Consider the following 18,066-nt stretch of genomic DNA (forward strand, 5'->3'; position numbering starts at 1 on the left):
AAGTATTTAAGTTCATTAACCAGGCAAATCACGTTAACTTATGAAATTCAAAATTATTTAAGAAGCTTTAAGAAAATATAAAACACCACCCATAACCAACATCGAATACTAAAATTGAAATACCCACGCACATTCTCCGAATCAGGTCTTTTTCCTTTTTTGACGAACACGACAAAGTCTTATTGGACAACCATGCTATGTTCTATCTATACTCGTATCTATCTCTATTCTGCGTCCGGTATATGGTGCCAGGAAATTAAAAGGCAACGAACAACCAACCAACACAAAAAAAAAATCACACAAAAAAAATGAAACCGCCCGTCTGAAACCGAACACCCGTACGGAAAATCGCCGTCCTTTGGCTTCGTTTATAAAGGATCTAGCACTAGCAGCTATATGTACATTGAAAGAGAAAAAGCATCGTTAAAAGTCGACCATGCAGACCAAAGCAAAATCTATACACACGGAGATATAGCTGTTGAACCAAAGGATGCTGCACAGTGCTGGGGCTTACACACTGGAAGCCTGTTCTTACCAATAAGCCTTTTTGGTATTTGGTAATCTGGTAGCTGACACTCTTGGATTGTACATATAGGTAACATCTGCCAATTAATGAGTTATTCGATGTAATCGAAATCCTTTTGTTATTTCAGTCCATTTTCGGAACTGGCTATGCGCTCCCTCATAAATGGACTCCCAATCGAAGGATGTAGTTTTTTTTTTCTTTTTTTTTTTCTTGTACTAACACAAAAGATGTGAACATGACAACCAGGACAAGGCATCAGAGCAAAGGCAAAATCCAAAATCACAAGCAAGGGCAAGCTCTGTAGGTACTCCTCCGCCCCAAAAGGGCTGGTGCGGTGTGTCGGTGTGATGTAGCTAGCCATATAGTGTGTTCGCCCCGAGGACAAATCGGAAATTTAATGATTTAGCAAATCTTTCAAGAGGATACAAGATTATGTGGGTATCTATTTGGGAGTATATCCGGTACCTTAAATAGCCAAAGGACATTCCCAAAGATAGTGTGTGCGAAGATACTTTGCCATTTGCCAATCGATTGGGCCGATAAGTCGCATGGGGAGTAAGTTTTTTTTTTTTTTTGGTTCGTCGTTGTTGTTGTTCCTGTTATTTCCTTCCTTTTTTTATGTTGTTAGTATTTTTTGAGAGTTATGATAAAAAAGAAAGAAAAAAATTTTTCCTTAAGAGTTTGCTGAATATTGAGAAAAATATAATAAAAATTGTACACACGTACCCATTTTGTTGTGTCCTCTGCTGATATGGTGAGAAATAAGATTTTATGTTGAGCAAAAATAAAGGATGTATGGTAGAAATTCTTTGTCAAGTCGAGATTTCTTCCCAGGCTATAATAATTTATTGAATTGACAAAAAAAAAAAAAAAAAAAAAAAATGGGAGAAGAAAAAATGAATGATAATAAAGGATATCGGTAGGTTATTTGACAAAATAAACATTTGCCCCACCCTCATAAATATATCAGAATTCAGTGGCAATCATTTCCCTCAGTGTTTTGTGTTTATTCTACAATAAATGAATGAATTGAAAGTCCATGAGAATACTTTGGTTATATTATAGTTCTGATCAAGTGCAGAACAAAAAAACCAACAAGGAAGTCAAGTTTAAGTTCAGGAAGTTTATTTAAGGATTTAAGTTTTATGCATAAGATATACAACAGGAATCGGAATGACACTTAAAAATCAGCAAAAAAGATTGTTGATTGAGTCAAAAAAGGTAGCAGTATTTATTTCAATTTAGCTTAAAAAATTGTAAGTAAAAATAATGTATTTTTTGACTTTTGCAGAAATAAAAAAAAAAAGATTTGTAAAAGAACGCAACTTTTTCAAAATGCAAAACTGTCAATAAATTCTCAAATTTGAAAGTCTTGTTAAATTTATCTCTTTAGGATTTTTTTTTTGAAAAAATGTCAATAACGTAATATTATAACTAACCATATTTTTTTTAATTTTTGACAATATTGCGTTCGACAGTCGCATTTGATAACGTAGGATGTTCATTAAGACATGTAAACAACGGTACCAAAAATCAGAAAAATATTTATTATTTAACCGACTGCTGTATTATACACTAAGTCTTGTAACGTCTCAAAAGGCGCAAAGTTAAGCTATGTAATTATGATTTCTGAACAACGGTTTTTAATAAGAAGATATACTTTGTTTAAATAACATATTTTGGGAAAAAATAATCTATTCTAAATTGGTATCTATGTGGCTAGCTAGTAACTGCAGTTTATTTTGTTTTCCTGTGGCTGTTTCGCTGATGCATCTTGTGAATGTCACCTTATTAATCGAAAGAAAATAAAATGCACGAATAAGTCGCACATATTAAAGACTTAAAAATAAATATATTAATTTGGTTTAGAGTTACAAAAACATTCTTAAAATTGTTTTGACCACGAAAATAAGTATATGTCATTTAATTTCTTTTGTAACATAGAATGGGCAGGTTCAGAAACGTTAGGGACTAGATATTTAGGTAATTTCTCGGTCTCTGATTGGTCAGCTGTCAAAAAAAATCCTTCCAATTTAGGTAATTTTATTGGAAAGCTGACTGGAAAGTTAGGCAAGAAAATTTTCCCTAAAAGTTTAGGAAAGTTTTTTTTGTCAACATGACAGCAGATTGTTTTTAATTACTAAAGAATTAATTTAGCAAAATTACATTTATTTGTGTGAAAAACAACTAAAAAGTGCATTATCGTTTATAATTAATTTTATTTATTCATTACAGTTAAGTGAAATTTGGTGTCTTACCCATGCGACCAGTAAAATTCTTAAATAAATTTCGAAATTTGACAATAGCATCGCATCCAAACTAATTTAGTCAATTTACTCAAATTTCCGTTCAGAAAATGACGTTGCCTAAATATCTAGTCCCTAATATTTCCTGAACGTGCCCAATTTCTCGAAATAAAATTATAAGAGTCATTTAAAAAAAAAATTTATAACATAAAAATTTTTCCAAAAAAATCTTGGTAAGTACCTATTCCTTTAAAAAAGTAATATTAATCGACAGATAAGAACAAGGTTTCAATAAAACTTATTGGTCCGTTTTCAAAAAAATGATGTTTCGAAAAAAAAACTTTATCTTTACTTTCATAATTCAAAATGATTTTTCTTTTCTTAATATCGGAAATACTTAAACCTTTTTGTACAAAAATTGTCATTGAAATCGGTATTGCCCCTTTAGGAAAAAGTCAGACGTGAAAAAAAACGTTTCTATGGCAAGTAGGTACCGTTAATAATGGTCTCAAAAATTATATTTCTGTTTCAAAACTATGACTTTATTTGCCATATTACATGTATTTTTTTTTATCAAAATCTTTGGAGTCGTTTTTGAGAAAAACAATCTTTTTCCATAAATGTTGGTCCTAAAAAACAAAATCAATATACCCTCTAGAGAATCATCTAAAACCCCTTAACTACCAATTTTGAAGTAAATCTTGGTTTAGGCTGCAGCTCGTGATAGAGTCAGACAGATAGATACACAGAATTGCGAGATTCACTTTTTTGGCATTCTCCATCATCGTAATGCCATACCTGATCATCGTAAGTAATTTTGCCCTATGGTTTATAATTAAAAATGTCAGGTTTTGAAATAAATTATTGTTTTCCGAAATAAATGCTTTAATTAATTTTCAAACTTACTTAAAATATTTTTGAAACCAACTTCCCCATTATTTTCTTGAACATTGCCATTTTTGAAAAATTTAAAAGATTTCGTTTGAAAGAAAAATAAATAAATACAATAGATATACATACATTTGAAATTTCACAGAAAAACACTCAAACACAAAAAAAAACCGAATTGAGTGGAAGCGATTTGACGTGTTCTATTCGATTACAGAATGAGTGAATCCTTGAGTGAATTACTTACCTCAAATTTCATAAGCGGGATTATAATTAAAACGCAAGCAGTCCAATGGATAAATGTACCCACCTGAAAATACATTTTTAAAATTAAATCTCTAAAAGTGAATATTAATGATTAAAAATATTAAAAAACGATTTAGGGTGTAAAATTATATATTTAAATCGATACATTAAATTGGGAGACAGATACAATTCCGAAATTCAGAATCCAGAAAACCCAGATACACAATTTTCAACTACCATGGATCCATATAAAAAATAATCAATATAAATGTCACAAAAACTTGACTTGACACTGTAATGTAGGTACATTAATTCTCATTGTCTTTCTCATGGTATTAACACCCCCTAGTTCTTAGTTAAAATAAAATGTTTGTGTTGCGAAAAACACCTTTTCTTATTAGACTTCATTAAATTTTTACTCAATTAAAATAAGTCTAGACTAATTTTGTAATTAATGACATCTGTCTTAAATTTGTTGATAGACATAAAACCTATAATAAACACCCATCTACAACTCCAATCTCTAAAAAAAAGACATCAAATGTCAAACACTCACAAATAACTTCCATTGTCTTAATTGAGAGTTAATCCGAAAAAAAAAACTTTTCTTCCATCAAATCAAAAAGGAAATAAAATAACAAAAATACAGAACCACTTTACAGAATTGAATAAAAAACTTAAAAAAAAAAAAACACAAAACTCCCTCTAGACATCAATTAATATTTCCACTCAAGTCTTACCAAGAACCCTCTTCTTTCAAACATCAATCCGCTAGCTGTTTAAAAATTTAATTTTTTCCCCATTTCTCTATTTTTTTTTTTGTTTCTCAAATAAAATAGTATCCAATACTTTTTCAATTATGTGTCTATCCTGCCACCTTCATTGAAAAAAAAAAAAAAAAATAGACAAAGCTAAAGAAGAAAACTTTCAGCTTTTGATCCCACGTCAAATGTCAATTATATCATGTCCAGAAGCCCATTAAACACCCCAATACCCTGTCACTCAGAATAAATAAACGACAGCGCAAGCTAGCGGGTATATTAACCCTTTTATTTTTTGTAAAGCGCGCTCGTTTAAACACAAATCCTCCTCCTCATCCTGGAATATAAGTCCACTTAGGTGGCGAACACGCCAAACGATGGGTAAAGGTGATGTGTTTCCCTAATTTATAACCATTCCAAGTGGATGCTTATAGTTCTGTTTCATTTAAAATTCTCCTTCAAAAGGATATGTAGGGAATACTAGAAACTCTCAACAATACAACAGCAACAACAACAACAACAATACAAAAAAAAAAAAGAGCAAAAAATCTAGGATGGAAGAAGCTTTTTTGAAAATTTAGCACATTCAAGGACTCTCTCAAAACTGCCATCCTGAACATAACCTATGGACGTAATCCTTCCAAGGAAAAGTGCAAAGAAAAGTGTATGAAAAACGAATACACTATGGGGAACGAAACAAGGACTCTTAGGTTGGGGATACAAAACACAAGCCACGTGATGCACCATATCCTTATATTGAACTCTCCTTAAGCGCATATGTGAACTCTATACCCCCAAAAGCCCCTATTTCGTTTTACCCACATGAACGAACAGTTTTCCTTCTTCTGATGCAACGATCCTTGATATTCTTCTATGGGTGTTGTCAGAGTATATAGATATGTATGGTTATGGTGATGGTGCCTGGGTTATAGAAATAGCAGATTCCAGCACCTTAATATGCTGAAATATTGAATGGCGGATTTGCACCTGTAAATTACTTGTGTGCCAGTGCATTTAAAAGAAAGAAAAAAAAAAAAAAAAAAAAAAACATCCGCTTGGGTGCGAGGGAAAATAACTCCATTTACACCTGAAGTCAGTGGCCCATGTGGTAAGTTGTCCTTGCATCAGGATTTCCAGGATATTCACTTTAGGGAGAGCGGCCTTCATTTCTGCTGCTATTTTTCTATACACGACTGCTGTGTTACTGATGCTGTTGGATGGTTAAGAAGAATTCAATTCAAGTGGGATTTTCTTTCATCCAATTTACATCCATAAAACAGGATTAGGTATCCTAGTATTTATTGTACCTCACACATAAGGATATCAATGTAGCTGCTGTGTATATCAAACAAGGACTTTTTTTTTTTTTTTTTGTGAACAAAAATTTGCTCTGGTTGTGTCATGATATAAGTGAAATGTTAGGTGACATGTCCCTACAGTGTCCGGATTCCCATTTTTAGTATAATTTCCCTTCAGGATATGTGTGTGTGGGAAAACGACCACATCACATAGCAGAGAGAGAGAGAAAGTTCCGGTATTGCATATTCCATTCAGTTAGAAGTTAGATGGATAAAAATAACAATCAATAGGGGATATATGCTAACAACACCCTCAAACTCAGACTATCCGAATAGTGGTGGCGGCACTCGGTATATGACGATGGTATAAACAGTCGTGTTAGGAAGAGCCATTTTAGGACACATTCTCATTTTTGTTTTATTTATTTTTATTTTTTCTCTTCTCTTTTTTCTTTGTTAGAGAGATGCCATTTTAAATGAAGTTAGCGCAATGACCATTATGGCTTTTATTTTTGTTTACTGCCTAAGGCAGAATTTTTATGATATCGTTTTTATATCCTCCGAATGACAGAATGATAAATTTATTTTTATGACCTCCTTTTATCGCTAAACAAAATAAAAAGCAAGACCACTATGTGTTCTTTTATACTGACTTGATACACTATGTATACACCTGGATTGTTATTATTATTTTTTTTTTTGTGTGGGTAAATACTAGGTACAAAAATATAAAAACTGGACAAAAATGATGGTTAGCTTTATATAAATTAGGGCAATGGCACTGCATTCAAGGAGTTATGGTATATACCTTTTATGTAGAATATAATATTTTTATGAAGAAATTGCCTTTATTTTTCTATAGAAAACGGAAGATGGAACAAAAAAAAAAAAACTTTATCATCTTAATCATTTTAGACATTTTGTGGGTTTTATGATGTTTTTCTTTTCATATATATTTACTCTTAATCAAATTTAGGTTTTTTATTTTCATATTTTTCAAAAGAGTGTAGTAGAAGATACTGTGATGGGTTTGTTAAGGTGTTTATACCTACAAGAAGTGACAAGGTTCATTACCAAATTGGTAATTGGTAATACTAATTTATTGTATAATAACACAGGTCGACAAAAATATAAAATATTTTTTGTGCTTAGGTTTAATTTGCACTTTTTGGGACAATGGTAAACCAAAACAATAGAAAATCACCCTTTCCCCTCCTAAGATTTGCTTTTGTAGTGTTGGAAGCAAAAATATAATTTTCATACCCTGTGAGCCTAATTCCAGTCTTATGAGCTATAGTGCAAAAACCGTGCATTGTACAAAAAAACTGTTAAGGTATAAAATGTAGATAATTTAAAGTCCTACATTTTTTTAAAGCACTTTATCCGACTTAAATTATAAGAAAAAAGTTATGATGAATACAGTTTTGTTGAGTTCAAACTGAAATTTTTTTTTGATCTAACTTCAACTTTGGAAACTTTTATACTTTTTTGAAAACTGCAATTCCGGGATATATTTTTAAAATAATAAACCAGAGTCACACAATACAAATTTTTTTCGTCTTGTTGTTCTGAAATAAAAGTAAGAAATTGAGTTTTTATGAAACTTGGAACTGTTAATTAATTTGCAGAAAAATGGCGTATGAAATAAAAAATATTTTTGTTAATTAATTGTTTCGTATTGTTAGGCAATGTTTTAGTGAAAGAATCGTAAAAAACAAAAATAAATAATGGGCAGAGGAATCAAAATACTGTTGCAAAGTATTTCACAAGAACTGCATATTTAATCGAAAACCTCAAGAATTTGGGATCAATAAGTTACCAATTTCTGAAAGATCTAAAGTTGGCCTATCAGCACATTTCGTTTGTTCCATTACTTTTTAGAGACCCTGCATATGCAACAAAATAATAAAAATACTATGCAAACAAATTAATTTAATTTTTCAATAAATAAAGAATTTCAATAGAAACTATATTGGCTAATGTTTGGATACAGTTATTTTTGTAAGTGAATTACTTTTACCATAAATATTGAAAATAGAAGGTATCATATAATGCCTCAAGCTACCATCTGACAAAAATTCGAATAAAACGAAAATTTCGATTTAATTTTTACCGACTTCCAAAAAGGAGGAGGTATTCAATTCGTCTGTATTTTTTTTTTTTTTTTTTTGAAGTTATACTTCTTATGGGAGGGTGGGTATGAAAATTTACTTTTTGACAAGAATGTCAAAGGGATTATGACGCGATCACCCTGGGTAGCAGGGCTGTCGTTTCACCTTTAGAGTAGGCAGTACTTTAGTATTTAAAAATGCAGTACGCCGCAGTACGGCAAACATAAAACACACAACACGTTGCAAGTTACATGTTTCATGTGGCAAGTTGCATGTGGCAAGTCGTATGTGGCAAGTTGCATGTGGCAAGTTGCATGTGGCAAGTTGTATGTGGCAAGTTGCGTGTGGCAAGTTGCATGTGGCAAGTTGCGTGTGGCAAGTTGCATGTGGCAAGTTACATGTGGCAAGTTGCATGTGGCAAGTTGCATGTGGCAAGTTGCATGTGGTAATTTTCATGTGGCAAGTTGCCAGGGTTGCAAAAAGCTCACATTTCAGCTCAGCTCACAGCTCAGCTCAAATTTGAGCTAGGTACCATAGCTTAGCTCATTTGAGCTGAGTTGAAAGTGAGCTGAGCTGAAAGTGAGCGCCCCAACTTCCAACGCCTATATCTCGGAATTTTGAAAAAAATGAAAAAAATTTGTTTGATGCCAAAAGGTAGCGGGGACTCTAACCTACATTTGGGTACAACTCTCATCCCTGTAGGTCCACGCGTTCTCAAACCGGGAGAACTTAAAAGTAAAAAAAAAAATAGGCACGATTCTGAAAAAATAGGCATGATGTGGCGGTTTAACATGGAAGGCGATTTTTAAAAAATCTGACAATGTGCAAAGCGTAGGCCCATGACACAAGCTATCATTTGGCATCACTCCCAAAAATTACTCTCAAGCGGTTAAGCTTCCAGGAGCGTTTAAAGATTCGGGGATTTTTCGAAAAAAAAATTTACCCCAACTTTCAAAACTGATTTTCTCGGAATTTTAAAAAAAGTCGAAAAACCGGATTATACCACTATCGGGTAGCTGAGAATATAAGCTTTCATATGGCACCACTCCCCTGTCTCTAGATCAAAGCGTTCCAACGCCTATATCTCGGAATTTTGAAAAAAATGAAAAAAATTTGTTTGATGCCAAAAGGTAGCGGGGACTCTAACCTACATTTGGGTACAACTCTCATCCCTGTAGGTCCACGCGTTCTCAAACCGGGAGAACTTAAAAGTAAAAAAAAAATAGGCACGATTCTGAAAAAATAGGCATGATGTGGCGGTTTAACATGGAAGGCGATTTTTTAAAAATCTGACAATGTGCAAAGCGTAGGCCCATGACACAAGCTATCATTTGGCATCACTCCCAAAAATTACTCTCAAGCGGTTTAACTTCCAGGAGCGTTTAAAGATTCGGGGATTTTTCGAAAAAAAAAATTTATCCCAACTTTCAAAACTGATTTTCTCGGAATTTTAAAAAAAGTCGAAAAACCGGATTGTACCGGAATTTTTTTTTATGATAAAAAAATATATATTTTACTAAAAAAATAGAAATATATTTACTATCAAAAACACCAAGAGAAAAGATCACGAAAAATTATCTGTCTTATTTATAAAAATATCTATGTGTTAAAATAATTCCATTAATAACTAGAAACAAACAACTTAAGCTATGGTGTTTTATAAAAGTTTAAAATATCTTCATATTTCATTATACTTTCCAAATAAAAATCAATGTATCCTCTCAACTAACTTTAACTTTCCTGTACTTAGACTATAGTTTTCAGATCAATAACTTTCGACTTCTACATCGCATGACTTTCAAAAATATACCAAATTATTGGAAATTTGATGGTCTATAACATTATTAAAATTTATGTAACTAATACCGGGAATGATAAAATCTTAAAACAACCGAAAAAAAAATAAATTAAAACAACATAACCTTAAAACTATTGGCCGCTCAGAAGAATAATGTATTACAAAGAAAAAGATAATTAAATTTCAAAGAACTTTGGTCCAAAAATCATTTCTCTAGGATAAATAGTTTTGGATATATAGAGCGATTCGCGTTTTCCAAAATGGCGGATTTCGCCAGGGGGGTGGCGTCCCGAAAACCAGGACTTAAGCTTTTCTAGTGTCCCTCTTTCAGATTTGAAAAATTCAGCCGTCCTATATTTCGTTCCACAATATGCTTGTTTTTTTACTAACTTTCCTGTACTATTATTGTTCATAAATAAAAATGTAAAAAAACGAAGTGTGGATTAATTAATTTAATAATAGAAATTAAAAATATCAAATGAAATTCATTTATATATACTGAATGAGAAGTATAACTTCAGTCGCGTGTACATGTGTACACACACTCTTTTTTTTTTTTATGTTTGTTACCGCATAACTTTGGACTGAGTGAATCAATTTTGATAATTCTTTTTGTATTAGAAAGCTGGTGGCTGCAGTGTGGTCCCATTTCAATTTCGCTGACTTTTAGTCATAGAAACTATTTTAAAAAACATAAAACCTAGTTTTGATCCATGGAAGTCGGTTTTGTTTTTTTGCTAAAAATGATTATTCTTTTTTCTTCTTAAATTTCCTGATTTTTTTGATTTTTTTTTGAATATGAATATGAAAACAGCATTAACATGAAGAAAACAAAACAAAAATCAGCCAAATCGGTTAAGACGTTCTCGAGTTTTTGCCAAAATTAAGCACGACAATTTTTGTAAAAGACAGATTTATTTGAATACTGGAAATTGCTCTGCTGACTTCAAAAGCAAATTAAAAAAAAAAAATGTTTTCCAGATGAGAATCAATATTATCTATCATAATTTCATAGTCACAACCCAAGCACAAATTTCGTGTTGACCTGTGTAATTGAAATCATAAAAAAGAATATTTGTCTTAAAATAATGGTGTAGCACAACAATAAAATTTATGTTGTTGGTTGATAAAAATTGATCATAGATTTCAGAAATTCCCATGAAAACTATCCTAGTTCTTAAATTTAAATTTAACATCAACAAAATCAACATAGTTTTATCTGTGTACCTAATAAGAAAATCCTTACAATTTTTGTTAAAATTTTTTAACAAACATTTTATATAAAAGCTGCAATTTTTAACTATCATGGGGAGCTCGATGCACCATTTTTAGTTTTTATTACAGTGAATATTTAAACAACATGTTAAAACTACATTGAATTTATCTTGTACTTACTAAAAACAATATTTAGTACCAAATAGAAATTACATATTTAAAAGAAATATCTTTGGTCAACAGAAATCAAATAAGGCTCCAATTAAACAAAGTATATTGGATAAATCGTTTTTGAAAAAAAAAAACATTAGAGATCTAAAATCATAAAGGTCTTGAAAACTTTGGCATTTTTTAATTATTTTTTTTTTTATATCGGTGGATAACGGTTTTTTAACCAACAACTGAAGATCACTTTAATTTTCCTTGAAACCTCTTACCACTTTTGAGGGAAAGTATTTAAGAAAACATAAAAAATTCTAGTAAAATTGTTTATTGATGAAATTAGCTGGCATAAATAAATTTGATTCTTATTACATCTTTTGTCATCCTTTTATTTGTACATACATTTTTAATCACAAGTAAGCGTAGTATGTATATTTAAAATTTATAATTAATTCAAAGTTATATAATTAAATAGTTTTTTATTTATTTACTACAGTACTTTTTCTTAAATCGGGAACACGTTTTTTGAATATCGATGTGACTTGAAGAATGAATACAAAACTAATTTTTTACATAACTATGAATTGAATTTGCATTTTAAATATACATACTACGCTTATTTGTGAATAAAAATGTATGTTTTTTAATTTTTTGGCATTAAACGGGTAAAAAGCGATTTTTGAAAAAGTCTGAAAAAATTACTTTTTTTACCAAGCTAAATCTCTAAAATTATAACAATTAAAAATCTGAAAAATGTTCACATGATAGCTACACTTATTAAATTTGAGTCTGTAAAGTTTTAAATTTTTTGAACGAATGGTTTGGCTGGAATTTAAAATTGATCGAACAAGGTCCAAGAAACCCCATGTTATTCCCATAAGAAACTTCAACCGCTTGGCGGCACGGGTTAGAATTAAGTTAGAGACTTGAAACTTGAAAAATATTTTTTTAATTTATTTCCAACCATATAAGATCCTTGGAGCATAGAAATTCTTATTATTTTAAAATAATAAACATGCACCCTATTCTGCACCTTGCAATTCACATCATGAAAAGCCACATTTTCTATTTACGAAAAAATAGCATAGATTCCGCAGTTTTGGTCAAATTCAATAAAAAAAATACGCCAATTTGTGCCTAAATGTATATTCTTTCAGAATATAACCTTACTTTATTTTTTTGTTTGTTTTATTTTGCAAAAAAAATTGGGTAAAGTTGAAAAAATTGTGAAAAAAATCACTTTTTCAAGATTTGTGGCATAAAAACCTACACTTAATTTGTTTAAACAATAGACTTATATACATCATTCAAAAGGTCTGGAAATCCTCTTTCCAAAAACATATAACATATTGAGAGTTGATAGAAAAATGACTGAAATATTGATAGATTACATCGTAAGGTCTGTAAAAATGGTTTTTTGTAAATAAAAAAAAAAATGAGGGTTCCAAAAATATAACAATAACTTTAAGAATTAGAATTTCGTAACATTTTCTATCATTTTCTATCATAATACACGAACCGTTTCTACAAAATCACTTAATACGGGCTTTGAGTTGCCTTTAAACAATCAAGTTTAGACATGTTAATACCAATAGCACTACAGGACCTTTGCGGAAATTATTTTTGACTGATGGATCAACTACTCTTACTTTAACAGCAAACGCCAATGGAAGAATATTATTCTTCAGAAGAACAACAAAAAAAAAAATCATGTGTGCAATTCACACGTGGTTAAAGTGTAACCTTAAAAATCATTTTTCTTGCAAAAAAAATCATCGAAAAATATAACTTTTTTTATTCCATCACTTTTTTTATATGACAACCTACAATAAATTTTATACCATCTGAAAGCTTATTGTTTCAGCTCAAAATATTTATATCGACCATGTCTATACAACATCTACAAAAAGAGCTAGACTTTTTTTTTAACCCAATTAGTTTTCATAAAAAAGCAAAACAATCACTCTCTTTTCTGTTCTAACGATATTAAATCCATTTTTTAAATGACAACCTATAAAAAATTTTATATCATTATTATTTCACATTTTATATGACGCTTCAATCACATTTCTACCATGCCTACAAAAAAAGTAAAAATTTTATAAAGCCAACCAGTCGAAATTTCAAACTGAGATTACGGTACTTCCTGCACTCGTGGCTGCTCATCGGCAACAGATCATCATATAGGTGTTTTGGGTTTTTTTTTTTCAAGTTTTTCAATTAAAGATTATATAATTTGTAGAGCACGTACCATTATGTGTGATAAATCAAATGAAAGGTAATATTATCAGCATGCGTATTAAAGTTAAATAAATTTGTTATGTGCTCTAGATCAAAAGATATAACGTGTTTAAAAAAAGAACATCTTTTCACCGTTATCTCAGAATTTTGAATATGAAATTAATTGAAATTTTGCAAAATTATAATTTATTTAGGGCCAATTTTTCAATAGTCAGTTAAACAGTCAGTTAGTACTTATTCCTAAGGATAGAGAAGAAATCAATTTTTCAACAGGCAGATATAGCTTATTCCGAAGAATAAAAATATCTGCTTCTTTCAGAAACGAATAAAAATTATTCTAGGGAATAATCTCAACAAAAATATTGTGTCAGTTGTCAAAGCTGTTTTGAAAGAATTTTGAAAAAAATACAGTGGAACACAAGAAAACAAAAACAATCATGAATAAAAATGACGTTTAATTTTAAATATTTTTGAATTTGACAATTTTTTTTTTTGTTATTCTGTAGAATAAATTATTTTTGATTGAAAAATTCAATGTTTTTATCTGATTGTTTATGAGTCTAATAACTTTATTCATCGAACAGTTAACTGACTGTTTATTAGAAGATTGAAAAATTGGCTCTTAATTACCTATCTACTGTATAAATTTCATTCATCTATGTATTAAAAAAAAAAAGTTATGATTTTTAATTGATTTTTCGTGTCGCTTTTTCGTTTCATCTTGTTTTAAATCACTACGAAACTAAAGAAGTTTTCACTTCAAAAATGTGTCCCAATGTCGTCGCCTTAGAGACACAAGAACGTATCCAAAATTTGCTATTCCGAGAAATTCTATTTTTGAAGATTTTATTTTTTATTTTTTATATCTGTGTGGATCAGAATCAAAACCCATTTTATCCACTTTTTTTGATTTCGAGTAAATCGAGAAAAACTTGTATCTCGTAAACGAAACATTTTTTAGTACTTTTTTAAATGCAGGATTGATTCAATTAGGATTCCCTACAATTCAAGTCCAGAAATCGTGATCTGAGGGTTTTAGTTTTAGAGCTATACCCAAAACAAATATGGATATAATGGATTTTGAAAATCACCTCTGAATTTCAGGCCAAAATAAGAAAATATGGCATTCAAAAAAACTCAATTAAAAACGAGAAAACTTTATTTCCTTTTTTTTTAACTACGCCTACTTTCTTGAACAAATAAATTCAAACCTAAATGCCGAAATTTTTTTTTCAAAAATCCGTATAAATTTTAGGATATTCCCATCTAATCTCATCCCATGGATAAAATGGTTTTTGAATTTCAAATTTATTTTAGAAATAATATTTTGAATGGATATAATGGATTTTGATGCTAATAAAATTGTTTGGATATAATGGGTTTTGAAACAAAAACTCAAGTGGATAAAATGGGTTTTGAAATTAACCTCTAACTTTGTGGTCTGATTTCAACGCCAAAAAATGTAGTTAGAGACTCAAACTTGGGCGCAACGTATGTATTTGAATACTAGAAACAAAACCTCATACCTAAGTCATTTTTTTTGAAAAGTGGATATAATGGGTTTTGATTCTGATCCACACATTCTCTTCTCCTGAACAAATACATATTTCAACCAAATATTTCCTAAAAATCATCCCATTAAAATTTCTTATTTTTCCTAAAACTAAACCATATTTCAAAAGCTTACAAAATGTAACTGCGTTTTTGTGTCACTACAGCGACGATATGAAAGAGCTGAAACTGATTTCACAGAATTTCAGATTCAAAAATACAAGCCACGGAAAGCCATTCAGAATTCTAAAAACAGTTTCATTCATGAGTAGCCAACGGACTGCATTATTGCTTTTGTTGATTTTCATCTGCGTTTAGAATTTAGATGAATTGACGTATAAAGGTTTTCCACTTAATCAGATAATTTTGATGCAGGTGCGTGATTAATATTCTTTTTTTATGTCTGCAAATTAGTTCGTTTTAGAAAATTGTAATATTCTCGTTCATTGTAAAAATTATTAATATCGTTTCACCTTCATAAAAAGAGACTTCCCTGATAAAATACATAATAAAAAGGACTGCCAATGGCAGAATAAAATCCTTTCATTTTCTTCCGTTTGATTCAATCGTTTTGTTCATTTTGACTTAAAATTACTGGAACTCAGAGGCAAGGATATTCGTATCGTACAGAAATAGTTTTTTTTTTTTTTTCTTTAGAATCGTTCAAATCTCTGATGTAATTTCCTGAAATAAAACTAATTTCCATGTAAAATCCTTCTAAAGCTTTGAAACATGCTTTAGATTCTCACAACCTTTTTTTTTAATTCAGTTTCAACCCATACAAGGTCTACTGGAGTAAAAACATAACTAAGAATTATGAGCTTTCTTAATTGGCAAAGTAAACAACATATTGTAAGCTACTATGTACAACATAGACATCACATCCACCCTCGTCTCGTTGCATCTTATTTGTATACCCAGCTTATATATCTCCTTTTCTGCATTTATTGTGAAATCAGTGTATTGGAAAATGTCATGTTACCATGATGATGTTGATGTTGATGACGATGATTTGTATTCACTCTCTCTATGCTCTCTGAAATCCGGATGATTTGAAAAGCCAAGATCTACCACATCGTAGTGTTTCATTCTATAAAGGGGTTCTCCATCATCATCAGGGCAAGTACAACTAAGTGTATATGTAGAGTATATTATTTTGTAGGAAGGTAGATAAGTACTTACAACAGAATGACATTCAAAGTCAGTCATCCGTTCTCATAATCAACACGCCACAAAAGTCAGATCTCAGATTCGTAACTAAAGTGGAAACACACTGTCTGTTGCCAAGAACCATATCATTGAAGGCAAGTTATGCATGAAGAATTGAAGAAGGGGTTCCGTTCATAAATAAAGTAGCTTTACAGATGGGTTTTCAGATTATGAATCAAAATTGCAATACAAGTTTTCAGTTTTGTTTGGAAGGATTTGTGTCTTTATTTTTATTTATTATTGTTATTTTTTTTTTTTTTTATTTTTTGTATCAACGCAAATTTTTCCTTAACTGATGTCACTGTACCTTTAGATTTATATTTCTACTGGTAAAAGTTGGCTGTTGAAATATTTTTTTTTTGTGATTGTTTTGATGTTAAAACTAAAGCTGCTATACTCTTTTCAACTACATCCTACATCCTTTTTGCACTTAAAGTATCTAGAACTCTTAGTTTTGGTTTGTTTAACTGCCAACTAAATTTATTAAATATTCTTGACAGATTTCAACCAACAGCTTTAATAAGCAAAATTTAGTCCAGATATTCATTGAGTCCATAACTTTTCGTTTACTGACACAATATTTCAGAAAATGTGTTAAGTTCATTTCAAACATAAAGTTGCGAATTTTTAATCATAAAATTTTGTAGTTTTCAAAATTATCTTTTGGACCACTTAAAACTTTATAACTGAAACAAAAAGAAAATGTAGCAAGAAGAAAAAAGTAAATTTTCATTTTCTTGACAAAATTAAAAAAAACTAAACTTAATGAACTTTTTTTCGTGGCAGATACATGTTTCTAACTTGGATTATTCTTCACATGGGAAAAAGTAATTAAAAAATATTAATGACAAATCTTATTTGAGCTCAGTTGGAAACTTCACACATTTCTTGTGTTAATGAAATAAAAAAAAAAATGAAACTCTTACTAAACGTTTAATGTTTTGCCATGGCAATACCAAGTCACTATTTAGCTAACATTATTTTTTAGTATATTAATAAATATGTATTTAAAAAACAATAAAAGTCCAATTTATTTAATGTTTTATTACAAAAAAAAATTATAACCAATTTTCAAAGTTTAGTCAGGTCACTGTGGTGTATACGTAACCTTTTTGTCATAGATTTGTATTCCTTACGAAAAAATATTTATTTTGTTAAATAAATAATCAAAACAGTTGACCTTTTATAAGATGCATATATTTATGACAAATGATATTTTTGAGACATTGTCAATTCTTTGCAATAGACGAAAAACAAATCTATTAAGTAATTGGGTTTTGTGAATAGCTAATAAGCTTTTTTCACATTTGATAGGAAAGGTTATTTCTAATCCCATTTTATTTTTTCCATACATTTTATTTTTATTTTTTTGTGAAATATTTGATAGTTTATAAAACGCAAAACTAATATAATATATAATTATATTAATTGGCATATCATTAAATTGTAGATAAATCATTAATTATTTTACTACATCAATCCATTAAATGAAAAAGAATAAATCTTTTGGTTTTATAAAACTTCATTTGCAGTTCACATTACATAGGTACTAAATGAAATATAATTGGCTAATGAGGTTAAAAAAAAAAAACTAATTAAATGTCACTTATCAAATGATAAAAGATAGACATTGTAATGGACAGTTTTAGGCAAATCAAATTATTGAAAAAAAAAAAAAATATCAAATTCTGTTTTGAAATTATGAACTTCTCGTAGTTCATTAATTTTTTTTTTTAATTTTCAGAATATTAAATGTGCTACAAAATCTATGGCCTCATTTTCGTCTTTAATTTACAATTTGGATAAAGTAGTTT

The 18,066-nt window shown here is 29.9% G+C and overlaps 1 protein-coding gene across 2 annotated transcripts in view; it reads right to left on the reverse strand.

The window, feature by feature from the left end:
• Window positions 1-18,066, reverse strand: part of LOC129912198 (uncharacterized) — a 254,318-nt gene that overhangs the window by 223,966 nt on the left and 12,286 nt on the right. Inside the window, exon 2 of one of the 2 annotated variants that reach the window (XM_055990345.1) lies at window positions 3,908-3,970. The exons of the other annotated variant lie outside the window; for it this stretch is intronic. The gene's annotated coding sequence lies outside the window, so the exon portion shown is untranslated. The remainder of the gene's footprint in view (window positions 1-3,907; window positions 3,971-18,066) is intronic. 2 annotated transcript variants of the gene reach the window in all.

Source organism: Episyrphus balteatus, chromosome 2 (assembly GCF_945859705.1).
Source record: "Episyrphus balteatus chromosome 2, idEpiBalt1.1, whole genome shotgun sequence".
Taxonomy (NCBI): domain Eukaryota; kingdom Metazoa; phylum Arthropoda; class Insecta; order Diptera; family Syrphidae; genus Episyrphus; species Episyrphus balteatus.